Genomic DNA, 13400 nt, shown 5'->3' on the forward strand with positions numbered 1-13400 from the left:
GACTCCTAACGGACTGTGAACATATACATAAACCTGAATATGTTATTCTTCTTTGAAAGAGAATAGGGAAAGAAAGTGGAGGTGTGTTGTTTGGGGGCCAAATAAAAATGTAATATATTATGTTACTGTGGGGATTATGGAGGCTAATTTCACAATTAAACCCATGTGGAAAATTTGCTTCACTTATTGAACTTTTCAAAGCTGCTATAACATAAACAAGTGGATGTCATAGAACATGATTTTGATGTGATTTTCTTCATTATCAATTTATGAATGATCATATGTCATGATTCTGTTAACCATCTAACCACCATCTAAACGTCTTATGTCATTACAATGACAGCCTGCGTTTAGAGCTCAGTCACTACATCAGATCCCTAGAATCATGTTATGAGATTTAGACTCTTCAATTTAATTAATGCACTGGAAAATCTCATGGGTGAGCATTGTCACGCCCACTTATGAAATAAGAAAATATATTCCACACCACAATAGTGAAGGGATTCGTGGAAAGAAATCCTGCCTGAGCTTGAGTTGGGCAGCTGTTCTTAACTATTTTGGCTTCAAAACACAAGAATGGGAGACACAGAAGTTCCTCTTCTAGATAACACCTACAAACTCTAAAGTCTGCCACTAACTCATCAATTTGCATGTCAATTAGTCACAGTTCATTTGGAAATAAACTTCATGGCAACCAATTACTGCATTGCCTGAGTGAATTTACAATTTGATTAAGCAGGAAGGGTTCTAGTGTATTCATTTTGCTCAGTTTTAGTGAACCAGCGTCTGTGAACTATGAGATCAGAATTCCTCATTTGACACTAAAACCATGCCCTCTATAAAGGGGCCTTGAGCAGTCTTTGATCTCAGGATGGATCTAGGAATCTATTAGAGAAGATCATTTACTAAATAGTTACCATGGACCATTCCCTGTACGAAATCACATGGGCATACTCTCACATTGCGCAGCAACTTCATTTGATAATATCACTAACATGGTTTGATATCAAAGGGAGTCAAGGTAATATTAAATATTTTTGTTTTTCAAAATTTGCTTGGCAAAAGGCAGAGTCAAGGTTCAATTCCAGTCTCATTAAAGCAAACTTACCTTGTTCTAGGCCAGTGCTGCTGAGTTAGGGGCAACACTGCCATTCATCTCTTGTGTCAAAAAGCTCGAGAGAGACTGTCTTTTCCTTCTCACTTTTTTTTAATGTCTCCCATCCAACTCAACAAAAGCATATTGATCGTCTATATAATCCATTTCTTGTTGTCTCTTCTGACTTCATCTTGATTAAAGTGCCATTATCTTCAAACAGGTTGACGTATTTGCTAACTAATTTCTGTGATTACTTTGATTTTTTTTACAGTTCTCTAGTTACCCTCCTCCTGGTCTGCCCTCCCAGAGTTCTTCATCCCATTCCTCCTACCCCTGTCTCTAAGAGGATGTCCACACATCCCTGCCAGGCCTCCTCACTCCCTAGGGCCTCAAGTCTCTTGAGGATTAGGTGTATCTCCTCCCACTGAGGCCAGACCAAACAGTTCTCTGCAATATGTGTCAGGGGCCTCGGGCCAGCTCCTAGTTGGTGGCTCAGTGTCTGAGAGAGCTCAGAGGTCCGGGTTAGTTGAGACTGCTGGTCTTCTTAGGGGGTCACACTCCTCATCAGCTTCTTCCAGCCTTTCCCTAATTCAACCACAGTGCTCCCCAACTTCAGTCCATTGGTTGGGTGTAAGTATCTACATCTGTCTCACTCAGCTGCTTGTTGGGCCTCTCAGAGGACAACCACGCTAGGCTCCTGTCTGTAAGCACACATCAGTCATAGTGTCAGGCCTTGTTGGAATCTCTTTTGAGATGGATCCCAAGTTGGGCTGGTCACTGTGCGGCCTTTCCCTCAGCCACTTCTCCATTTTTGTCCCTGTAGTCTTTTAGACAGGAACAGTTCTGGGTCAGAGTTTTTGACCATGGGATGGCAACCCCATCCCTTCACATTAGCTACCTATTTTTTTTTTAAAAATCTGTTTGATTCTTGCCTCACAGAGTTTATTTTTAAAAACATGTTCTATTTTCTATTTTCAACCTAAAAAATCAGAATACTTTTGAAGGATTTTTGGAATGGTTGAATGCTGGACATATGACTGTTCTATGTCACCAGCAGCCCAGGGAGAAGTCAGAACCAGATCACCAAATTCCTAATAAAAATTTCATGATATTTGTTCAACTTGATTCTCTTGTTTAGGGTAATGCTCTTTTCAAATTATTAGTTTTCTGTAAATCAAAGTATTAACTCACAATTTAAAAATAAATAGCCATAGTATCCTGAGAAATTATATGTAGCTCATGGGTATTGGTTTTTCTTTCCTTAAAGTTGTACACAGATTAGCAAACATATTCTTTAGGACGTAATTAACATCCAACTGAATCATTCCAGGACTGGGACACCAGATTTTGAAGATCTGAATCTAATGTTGGTCCTTTGTCAGCTTCTCATATTTCATTTTCCCAATAAGTGCATCTCCTCCTAAGCTTTAGCTTTGAGAGGTTTTTTTTTTTTTTTTTTTTGGTTTTTGTTTTTGCATTTTTATCACAAAGAATTGTCCACAAGATTAGCACATCACCTTGAAGTTATGTTCACGTGTTCAAATTAAAACCCAGATTGTTTAGATCTTTCATAAAATTGCACAATGAAGAAAATGGCTTCTGATCAATGTCTTCTACTACGTGTAAAAATCTGGATCTATCAAAGAAAATAGAAAACATATACCTGATACATCCTAAAGTATGAAACACTCATTTTCAAACTGCGTGCTGATGAACTTGACTGTGCAGAAGATACCAATTGGAATTGGTAGTAACTTAAAGCAATTGCAGCACTGTAAAGGTTTGGAAGTTATATATCACTTTCATTTTTATCTAATTTACTTATATTTTACTTCTTTTTCACACTCTAGAGAATATTCTTACATATGACATATTATATATTTTTAGATATTCATTGTTAGATAAAAACATTTGGTTGAATTATAACGCTCTGCATTGTTTATCTTGCTGAAGAGTTATTTGAAATTTTAATGGAATCAAATTTAGTGGAAGGCTTTTGACTTTGTGGTCCGGTTTACAAAATCATTTTCTGTCCAGGCAAGGTATTCATATATCTTCAGATTTTCAGCGTTTGATTTGTATATTTTGGAAAATATTTTATGGTATAAACCAATTTCTGAATTTCCATTTAAGTGCTTATTCCTTTTCTATGCTTTTATTTATGCACACATCTCCTTATAAGTATGTTGTGTTACTTCATTAATACTCTATTTATTATGCCTGTGTTAAGTTCTGAGAAGTTCATTTGGAAGGTGACGGTCTTGTCATGATTGTTATTCTGTATAAATTAAATGGTTGTTTGGTCAAGTTCTCAATTCTGTGAGCAAATGACCTTTGTCTGCACTGGATACAATGATAAAGAATATTTGAGAGAAGTAATGTTTTGAATATTCCTAAACCAATGCTATATTTTTACTATGTAGAGTCATTTTAATATTTCAAATATGTAAATACTTTATTATGATTTTTGGCAGAGTCTTATCTATCTTTCATTAAGATGTTGTCTTGGCTTCTTTTTTCTGGTTTCTATGACAACGTGCTCTGACAAAAGCAAATTAAGGAGAGAAGGTTTTTGTTCACTTTGATTTTTTGTTTGTTTGTTTGATTGTTTGTCTGTTTTCACTCACAGTTGATGCTAGATCCCATCATAGTAAGAAGGAGAAGGTGGCAGGACCCTGAAGCAACTGTTGGCATCACATGACCAGAACAGAGCAATGAGGACTGAGAGCTGCTCAAGCCCCCGTCTTTCTTTATGTAGGACATATTTCTTCACGCTAGGATCCCAGCCACATGTGATACTATGTCTTTATATATGCAGGATGGCTTTTTCCTTCCTCTAAACATTTACATTACATTCAGATTCCTCAGATTATGTTAGGTAATACAGTAATCTGTATTACCAATAATGTTAGGTGTTTTCTTTTTTTTTTCCAGAATTTTCCAAAAGATAGTATGGAAATGTAAGCCCTCAGTTGAAACAGACCATAAACCATTTAGCTGCAATATTAATGTTACTCTAAAGCCTCCAATACAGGTGACATTCCACTAAATTATAATGACTAAACTTTATCATATGCTTACCTATCCCTGCTATCATCTGCCTAAATACTTGTATGTTTGTGTATCTACATATCTACTTAACAGTGTACCCTCATGAATTTATCACCCAATTATCTATCCACACATATTTTCCTTATAATTCCTGTATAGAAAAGTTTATTGTGTAAATATACATAAATTTATATGTTGAGATGGCTATTCTTTCCTGTCTACTTAACTACAGTGGGAATTAACTAAAATCTGAGTGGCTGGGTATACCTGTAGGACGCTTTTAAATGAACTCATTTGGCATGAGAAGACCTATGTTAAATACAGATTTTTGATGTGAGTAGATGCAACTGAAATCTAGGGCACGTTCTGGTGGCAGCTTACATAATGAAAATGGAATAGGGAAAGGCTTGCTCTTTGCCTGCCTGGTCTCACTCTCATTGACAAGTTCACTTCCTGCCTGGTATTAGAGCCTACTTTTTTCAGATTCTAGTATATGCTGGTCTGAAGACCATCTGAGATACCCAGCCTCATACTAAATTCTTGGACTTTCTATGTATCCATTGGATGAGACTAATTGTTCAATATATATGTTGAATATGTTGAATATGTATACACACACATGTATATGTATGCATATCTATGCATTCTATTTGTTTCTCTAAAAAACCCATAGATAGATAGATAGATAGATAGATAGATAGATAGATAGATAGATAGATAGATAGATTGGTAGAGAACCTATATATATATATATATATATATATATATATGCACATATATATGCATATATATATATATATATATCACTGTTATAAATAATCACATTAGGATATATGTACTATGGAGGTACAACTTATAAAACAATGAAATGGTCATTTAGCATCTTAACACAAAAGCCTCTACATCATGAATTAATTTTGTAAGTGCTGTTTCATTTAGTCAAAGATGGTTTTAGATAGATACAAACTTTTGTGTTTTCATTAATATAGCAATTGCCAGTATAAATCCATATTTCTGCCAATTTCCTGTCCCATCTTGCTCTTCAGAAAATTTTATTCACAATTTTGCATCAGTACAAGGTGAAATGTACTACAGACACAAAGTGTTAGAAGAGCAAAATCGTTAGAGTTCTCTGCAAGAAACACGACCTTTTTTGAAAGCCTGAAAGACAGCATTCCAGTTGTATCTTTGAATTGAAAGGATGTAGCAAACCCAGCTGACACAAAAGAAAGAAAGGCAATTAGTTGTCCTGCTCAACTCACTGTTTGTGTAACAGGATATTTTTCTAGTTTAGTTCCTAATGAGTAAAGTCATAATGAGAGACAGAAATGATAAAACACATATTAAGACTTCCAGAAACTAGACAATTATTTATGATTTCAATATTTTATCTTCTCTGTCTTTTTTCACTTATGTAAATGTTAGGAAGTAGGGCATTTTAGCCATTCATTGATGAATTCTTCAAAAATTGAGTTTATAGCCACATAATGCTAGAGGAGAATTAGATACTCTGCTGCAATAGAAGAGCCTGTACATAATTTTCAATATATTTTTCCTTCTGTTTCATCACTAAATTGTAATTTCTATCTGAGAACATCACAAGAGTCTTTTGGAATGACTGCAATACCAAAAATCTTATATCACACCTTGGGAGCATAGCCAAAGCTTTTGCAGGAACAGAAACACAATCATCTCTAAAGACACTAGGAAGGAATTCCAAATTTTTCTCTATCATTTTGGGTACCCAACAGATAATATTAACTCATTACTACAAAGGCATTCTGACATTTACTTCATTACATTTTTTGTAAAGCAGAACTTTCTGGGGGCAATCTAATCAAAGGGGCATAATCAAATGCGGTGTCTGACAAAACAAAGAACGATATAATAGTGTATGCATCTCTGTGGGAGTGTTTGTGCGAAGATGAGTGTAGAAGTCTAAGGAGTCTAGAAGAGGGCTTCACACTTCCTGGAGCTGGGGTGACAGGCAGTTGATGAGCCATCCACTACTGGTTCAATGAAATGAACTTGAGTGCTCTGCAAGCTCACTGTGTGCTTCTTCCCTCCGAACCATTCCTCCTGCCTTAGGTTTTAGTTCTTTGTAAAGTGCCCTGCTTCAGGTAGTCTGTTAAAACAGTGGCAACATTAAAACAGATTTTAGGTATATATATATATATATATATATATATATATATATATATATATAAAATTAAGCCAGTGTTTGTAAGGCTGTTTAGAGGGTAATGACAATTTTCAACTCTCTACATAAAAATTTGTAAAGTTTATAAGGACAGTGACAGGAACTGTATCTAATTATTTTGATTTCTCCCACATGGCTATGAATGTGTTTAAAGTAGCATGCAAAAACTCGTCGTGAATAAGTAAATGAATTTAATACTTAACTACTACATTAAAGATAGATGCAGACATCTGTAACAAGCTGTAACATGATATGTGTGCAAATTATACAAATTAGTGATTGACTTAATGTCACCAATACTGTGCTGATTTTACAGTACAGAAAGAAAAAAAACAGTACTTCCGCTTTAGAGTCATTTACCAAGAGTGAGTCCAAATTTGAATTATTTACTTCATACTCCCTGTGTCTTCTATCCTCAGTCTACTTTATGCATCTGTCTCTGCCTGCCTGAGGGCTATGCCTGTCACTTTGTCTGATATGTCTGTTCTAATTTACTCTGTGTGTATATATGCTTCATGACTGTTTGCCTGTCTATCTTACGTATGACTGTGTATGATGTGGTGCCTCTTCCATATGTGGTGTGTGTGTGTCCCAGTATATGTGTCTGTTTCTGTTCTATCTGCTCTATGAACTGCATGTGTCTATTTGTGCCTTCGCTTGTGCATATGTGGTGGTGTCTGGTCCTAACAAAGGGCTTCACTGTGTATTTGATGAACAGCATTGGAAACATCACACGGAGATGGGAGAGGGTACTTAACTGAAATCTTTATCAAGTTTACAAGGGATTCTGACTCCAACAGATTCCAAGTGACACAGACAAAAAAAAAAAAAAAAAAAAAAACAAACAAACAAAAAAAAACATTGTTTATCAACCAATGTTGATAAATGGTTTCTTTCAGCAGTCATGGTAGATTTTAGGACATTACTTTCAACTTCTGTATTTTGTGCTTCTGGCAAATTGATACATATGCATTACTGTGGGTCAGCAGCATGGAAGAGTACACAATTTAAGATTACAACAATGCATTAGCTTTGGTTATAAAAGTTGATTACATGGGAAATCCAAGGCAAGTGAGGTTGCACAATACATTTATTTTCTCTTAAAGGCAGGTAAAATAAGCAGGCTAAGTACACAAAAGGCCAGCAATCTTAAGTTTTAAGTGACCTCAAGGTAAATTATTATTAACTCTGGCTGTGAGGTTCAAAAAGTTCTAGTTTCATACAAGATAATTTTGGATCACCACAGATAACTTTTTGAAAATATGAAATAGAACGAAATAATTTTATCCTGAGGTATTAAACAATGATCATCAGACAGGTAAAACTTGTGTTTTGCCAAGTCCAGACACATAATTCATTTTAAAAAACTACTTGTGTTTTTACATCTCATTTTTTATTGAACTGAATCTATTTTGCCAAAAGAAAAATGAAAAATGTAATATTGCTTTCTCTTTCACCCAAGCCCCTAACATTATTTCAATAATGGAAGTTGGATTTTGTCTAAAGGAGTGAGTAGTAGATCGAACAACTCACAGGTGATTCACAACTTTCTTGGTAACAGGGATATTTTTTAAAATTGTCAATCATTGCTAAAGCCTTTCCATTCTCAAGCTAAGTTGTTTTGATACCAGCTAACACTAACCTAACACTAATGCTAATCTACCAATACCCTCCAACTCTGACTCTTCCATTTGCAACCTTGGTCGGTTAGATACTAGATAACTACTGATGTTCTACTAGTAATATCATTTCTAAAATTTGTCTTTAAATAGAGCAAAAATAACATATTAGAAATACCATGGCACTAAGTCAGTTATTCTCCTGAGCTAGATTAGGATATATTTGTCCTGTTAAATAAATGACACACCATAGCTCAAATCTAAATAGATGCTGTAGAAATGTAAATGATCCACAAGCAATTTCTATATACTAGAACCAAAACATTCCGTAAGTCCTGTTCATGTAGAGATTTTTCATGATAAATATAGAACACTTGCATTTCAAAACTGCCCTTACGCACTATGGTCAGTGGATGCACCTGCTTTGTTTGATTATCCACAAATTATATAATCTAAATGAGTGTAGAGCCAAGTTCTTTGCTGAAGAATTTGATGGTAATTATTTTTCATTATTGTTTTTTGTTAAATGTACTTGTCAATTGTCAATTATGTTTGACAGACTTTAGCCATTACTTATCCTCAGTACCAAAAATAATAACTGATAAAAGTAGTAAAAAATAAAAACTACATTGGGGCAAATATAAAGTCTCATCTCACTGTGAATAACAAAACATTTAATTGTCTATGAATATATAGCCATAATAGTATTTTCTTTTAAAAAATGCATTTCTAGTCTAATAACAGAGAGCTATCTCAGAGGAGTGAGATATAAAGTTTTATATTTCATTCTAATTGGAGTTAAACACAAGTTCTAAATATGTATCACAAAACAAGAAGCAATGCAAAGCCTTATACATCCATGGAGCTCCATTCTTCAACTGAATTATCTATATAAGTAGGTCACAAATCTACAGATAATGACCATTTTTGCTCTATGTCTGTTTTTTGGTTAACGATTTGTTGATGATAGTTTTTGTTATTGTTGTTGTTGCTATTGTTGTTGTTTGTTTTGCTTCTGAATGGGTTTTCTGGAAGTAAAATAAGATATTTCACACATAATCCATGATGTAGACCTTATTACATATTACCATAAGTCTTCAAATTCAAATAAAATCAATGTATCAATAATATACTCTATCTAATATTAAAGCAGTGTCTATAACCTCTATTTCAGCACAAACATTAACACTCCATATTACTGAGTATAAATCATTCAGAATGATCCATAGAGTTTCATATACTTGAACAAAGAAAATAGTGCAAATTTCAGGAAGATTTTCCAAAGAGTCCAATTCATACAACTTAATTATAGAAATATGTGTATAGGTAAAGAAGCTTCAATATTCATGGGACCATGAGTTCTAAATTCATGAGTGTGTGATATATCTCTGGGAAAAAGTAATTAAGCCAGTAGAACTTAGTTAACTGTCCTCAAACACCTGGATTTGGAAGGGGGCATCAATCACAGCAAAATAATGCCTCTAATGAGAACTTGGCCTTATTTATTGACTTTGAGTCCAAGTTCATTTTAAAGCATTTGACTGGGTAGAGAAAATGTACCATATACCTTTAAATGATCCATAAGCAATTTATATTTAATATACACATGTGCTGCACACATGGATTCACACAGAGTTGAGGGGGGAGGGAGAGGGAGACAGAGAGACATACACACACAAACACACACATACATACATACATACATACATACATACATACATACATACATACATAAAAAATAACCCTTAATAGAGATGCTATGAAAGTGTTAAGAGTCATAGCTATACAGCTTTCATACTATTGCTTGTCAGATCTACATCATGTCACTAATATTTAATGCTTCCAAATAAAGGTACCTACCATCAAGCCACACACATGACTTTGTCTTTTGGGTCCCACTTAGTACAAGACAAGAACAACCTTGTTTGAATTTTCCTTTACCCACCACGTGTGCTCCATGGCACACACCATACTCCAAAATGGTAAAAATAAATAAATAAATAAAAATTTAAAAAATATAAGAAACAGCCACCCCTAATAATTAAGCAGAAGACAATTCATTTGAAAATAGCTCATATTCATGGTTCCTCCTCATTGGAGATAACTGGGAGGAATAACTGATGCACAGGAATAACTAATATAATGTCCCTTGTTTTCTGTTACTATGTTGATGGACTGATGGGATGGATCATCTTGGAGACTCTGATAGGACAATTATATTTTAAAGTCCAAAAAATGCTGATACATTCAGAATGGAGGCTGAGAGCTCAGTGGGAGCCCCGGATCTTTATTAAGTCATGTACACTTATAGTTAAACAACAACATGCATTACAAATACACTGGTTTTATCAGGGCTCCCTGAAAATATTTCTCCAAAGAAATACAAGAGTATACTGACTTAAAACAAACAAACAAAAAAACCTACTGAGTAGCCCTCTCTTAAAATCTTCTATTTTCCATATATTTGTATATGATAGCAAACTTCAAATAAAGATGTTTCTCCTTCTTGAGCTTTAGTTGACTCCATGCAGCCTTAACAGGATCCCTAAAGAACCCAGTTCAAACAGATGAAATAATATGCATACATACACATCTGTTCCACGAGTAGTAGGTGAGTGGCAATGTTAAATGTATTTTCTAGATATATGAGGAGAATTTAGACAACAGGAATTACTTCATGCTGGGTCTTCAGTGATTATATATATATATATATATATATATATATATATATATATATATATATATATGCATTTGGGAAAGCTAAATATTCAAAATTCCTCATATATTTGAACTGTAAAATATATCAAATTTTCACTGTCAAACAAAACCCCAAAATGTTCATGAGAGAGTTCCCTGGCTCTTAAACCAATGCTTTTCCTAAGTGCCTCCTTCTCCCTGTGAGAAATTTAGTAGCTCAGAAATTTAGGATCTCAGAAATTTAGTATGATAGAAGATTAAAGCTGTTCTATCCATCTAATTCCACTATATCTTTGACTACTTTAACCACAAACTCTGAAGAATGTGACGTTAATATTATACACTTAAAGTTATATTTATATATAATATATAATATTATAATATGTCTCAGGAATGGTAGCAAAGTGGAGACTCAGTTATTATGAAAAAATAAAAGTTTGTTCTACTTTTATATGTGATTATAAGGTTCACATCTATGATTGTCATTGTAAATAAAAAGAATTTGTCATTCGTTACTGATCTTTTCAAAGAGATGAGTAGGTGTGAGGTTATTTACATATTCAGGATCAACTGACAGCCTCTTGGGAACAGTAGAAAATGGGATGGCTTGATGAACAAGACCTACAAAAGAAAATGTTAGGAATAAATGCTCTGGGCTGAAATTTTTCTCCTACTCTAAATTATGCTGCATTTTCTTTTTTTTCCCAATTTTATTAGGTATTTACTTCATTTACATTTTAAATGCTCTCCTCAAAGTCCACTATACCCTCCTCCCCCTGCTCCCCTACCCACTCATTCCCCCTTCTTGGCCCTGGTGTTCCCCTGTATGGGGCATATAAAGTTTGCAAGACCAAGGGGCCTCTCTTCCCAATGATGGCTGACTAGACCATCTTCTGCTACATATGCAGCTAGAGACACAAGCTCTGGGGTGGCTGGTTAGTTCATATCGTTGTTCCACCTATATGGTTGCAGACCCCTTCAGCTCCTTGGGTACTTTCTATAACTCCTCTGTTGGGGGTCCTGTGTTCCATCTGAGAGCTGACTGTGAGAATCCACTTTTGTGTTTGCCAGGCACTGGCATAGCCTCACAAGAGACAGCTATATCACGGTCCTTACAGACAAGGAGCGAAGTGTCCAGATTTTGGTCTTCCTTCTTCTTGAGTTTCATGTGTTTTACAAATTGTATCTTGGTCAGTCTAAGTTTCTTCTTGAGTTTCATGTGTTTTACAAATTGTATCTTGGGCATTCTAGGTTTCTGGTAGTACTATGTCCAATTTTCTGAGGAACCACCAAACTGATTTCCAGAGTGGTTTTACAAGCTTGCAGTCCCACCAACAATGGAGGAGTGTTCCTCTTTCTCCACATCCTCGCCAGCATCTGCTGTCACCTGAATTTTTGATCTTAGCCATTCTGACTGGTGTGAGGTAGAATCTCAAGGTTGTTTTGATTTGCATTTCCCTGATGATTAAGGATGTTGAACATTTTTTGAGGTGTTTCTCAGCCATTTGGTATTCCTCAGTTGAGAATTCTTTGTTTAGTTCTGTGCCCCATATTTAATGGAGTTATTTGATTTTCTGGTGTCCGTCATCTTGAGTTCTTTATATATAATGGGTATTAGTCCCCTATCTGATTTAGGATTGGTAAAGATCCTTTCCCACTCTGTTTGTGGCCTTTTTGTCTTATTGACAGTGTCCTTTACCTTACAGAAGCTTTGAAACTTTATGAGGTCCCATTTNTCAATTCTCGATCTTACAGCACAAGCCTTTACAGTTCTATTCAGGAATTTTTCCCCTGTGCCCATATCTTCAAGGCATTTCCCCACTTTCTCCTCTATAAGTTTCAGTGTTTCTGGTTTTATATGGAGTTCCTTGATCCACTTAGACTTGACCTTAGTATAAGGAGATAAGAATGGATCAATTCTCATTCTTCTACATGATAACAGTCAGTTGTGCCAGCACCATTTTTTGAAAATGCTGTCTTTTTTCCACTGGATGGTTTTAGCTCCCTTGTTAAAAATCAAGTGACCAGAGGTGTGTGGATTCATTTCTGGAACTTCAATTATATTCCATTGATCTACCTGTCTGTTGCAGTACCAGTACCATGCAGTTTTTATCACGATTGCTCTGTAGTATAGCTTAAGGTCAGGCATGGTGATTCCCCAGAGATTCTTTTATCATTGAGAAGAGTGTTTGCTATCCTAGGTTTTTGTTATTCCAGATAAATTTGCAAATTGTCCTTTCTAATTTGTTGAAGAATTGAATTGGAATTTTGATGGGAATTGCATTGAATCTTTAGATTGCTTTTGGCAAGATAGACATTTTCACAATGTTGATCCTGCCAATCCATGAGCATGGGAGATCATCTTCTGAGATCTTTGATTTCTTTCTTCAGAGACTTGAAGTTCTTATCATACAGATCTTTCACTTCCTTACTTAGAGTCACACCATGGTATTTTATATTATTTGTGACTATTGTGAAGGGTGTTGTTTCCCTAATTTCTTTCTCATCCCGTCTGTCGTTCATGTAGAGGAAGGCCACTGATCTGTTTGAGTTAATTTTATATCCAGCTACTGCACTGAAGCTGTTTATCAGGTTTAGGAGTTCTCTGGTGGAATTTTTAGGGTCACTTATGTATACNATCATATCATCTGCAAATAATGATATTTTGACTTCTTCCTTTTCAATTTGTATCCCCTTGATCTCCTTTTGTTGTGTAATTGCTCTGGCTAGGCCTTCA

This window comes from Mus pahari, chromosome 16 (genome assembly GCF_900095145.1).
Source record: "Mus pahari chromosome 16, PAHARI_EIJ_v1.1, whole genome shotgun sequence".
In the NCBI taxonomy this organism is placed as follows: domain Eukaryota; kingdom Metazoa; phylum Chordata; class Mammalia; order Rodentia; family Muridae; genus Mus; species Mus pahari.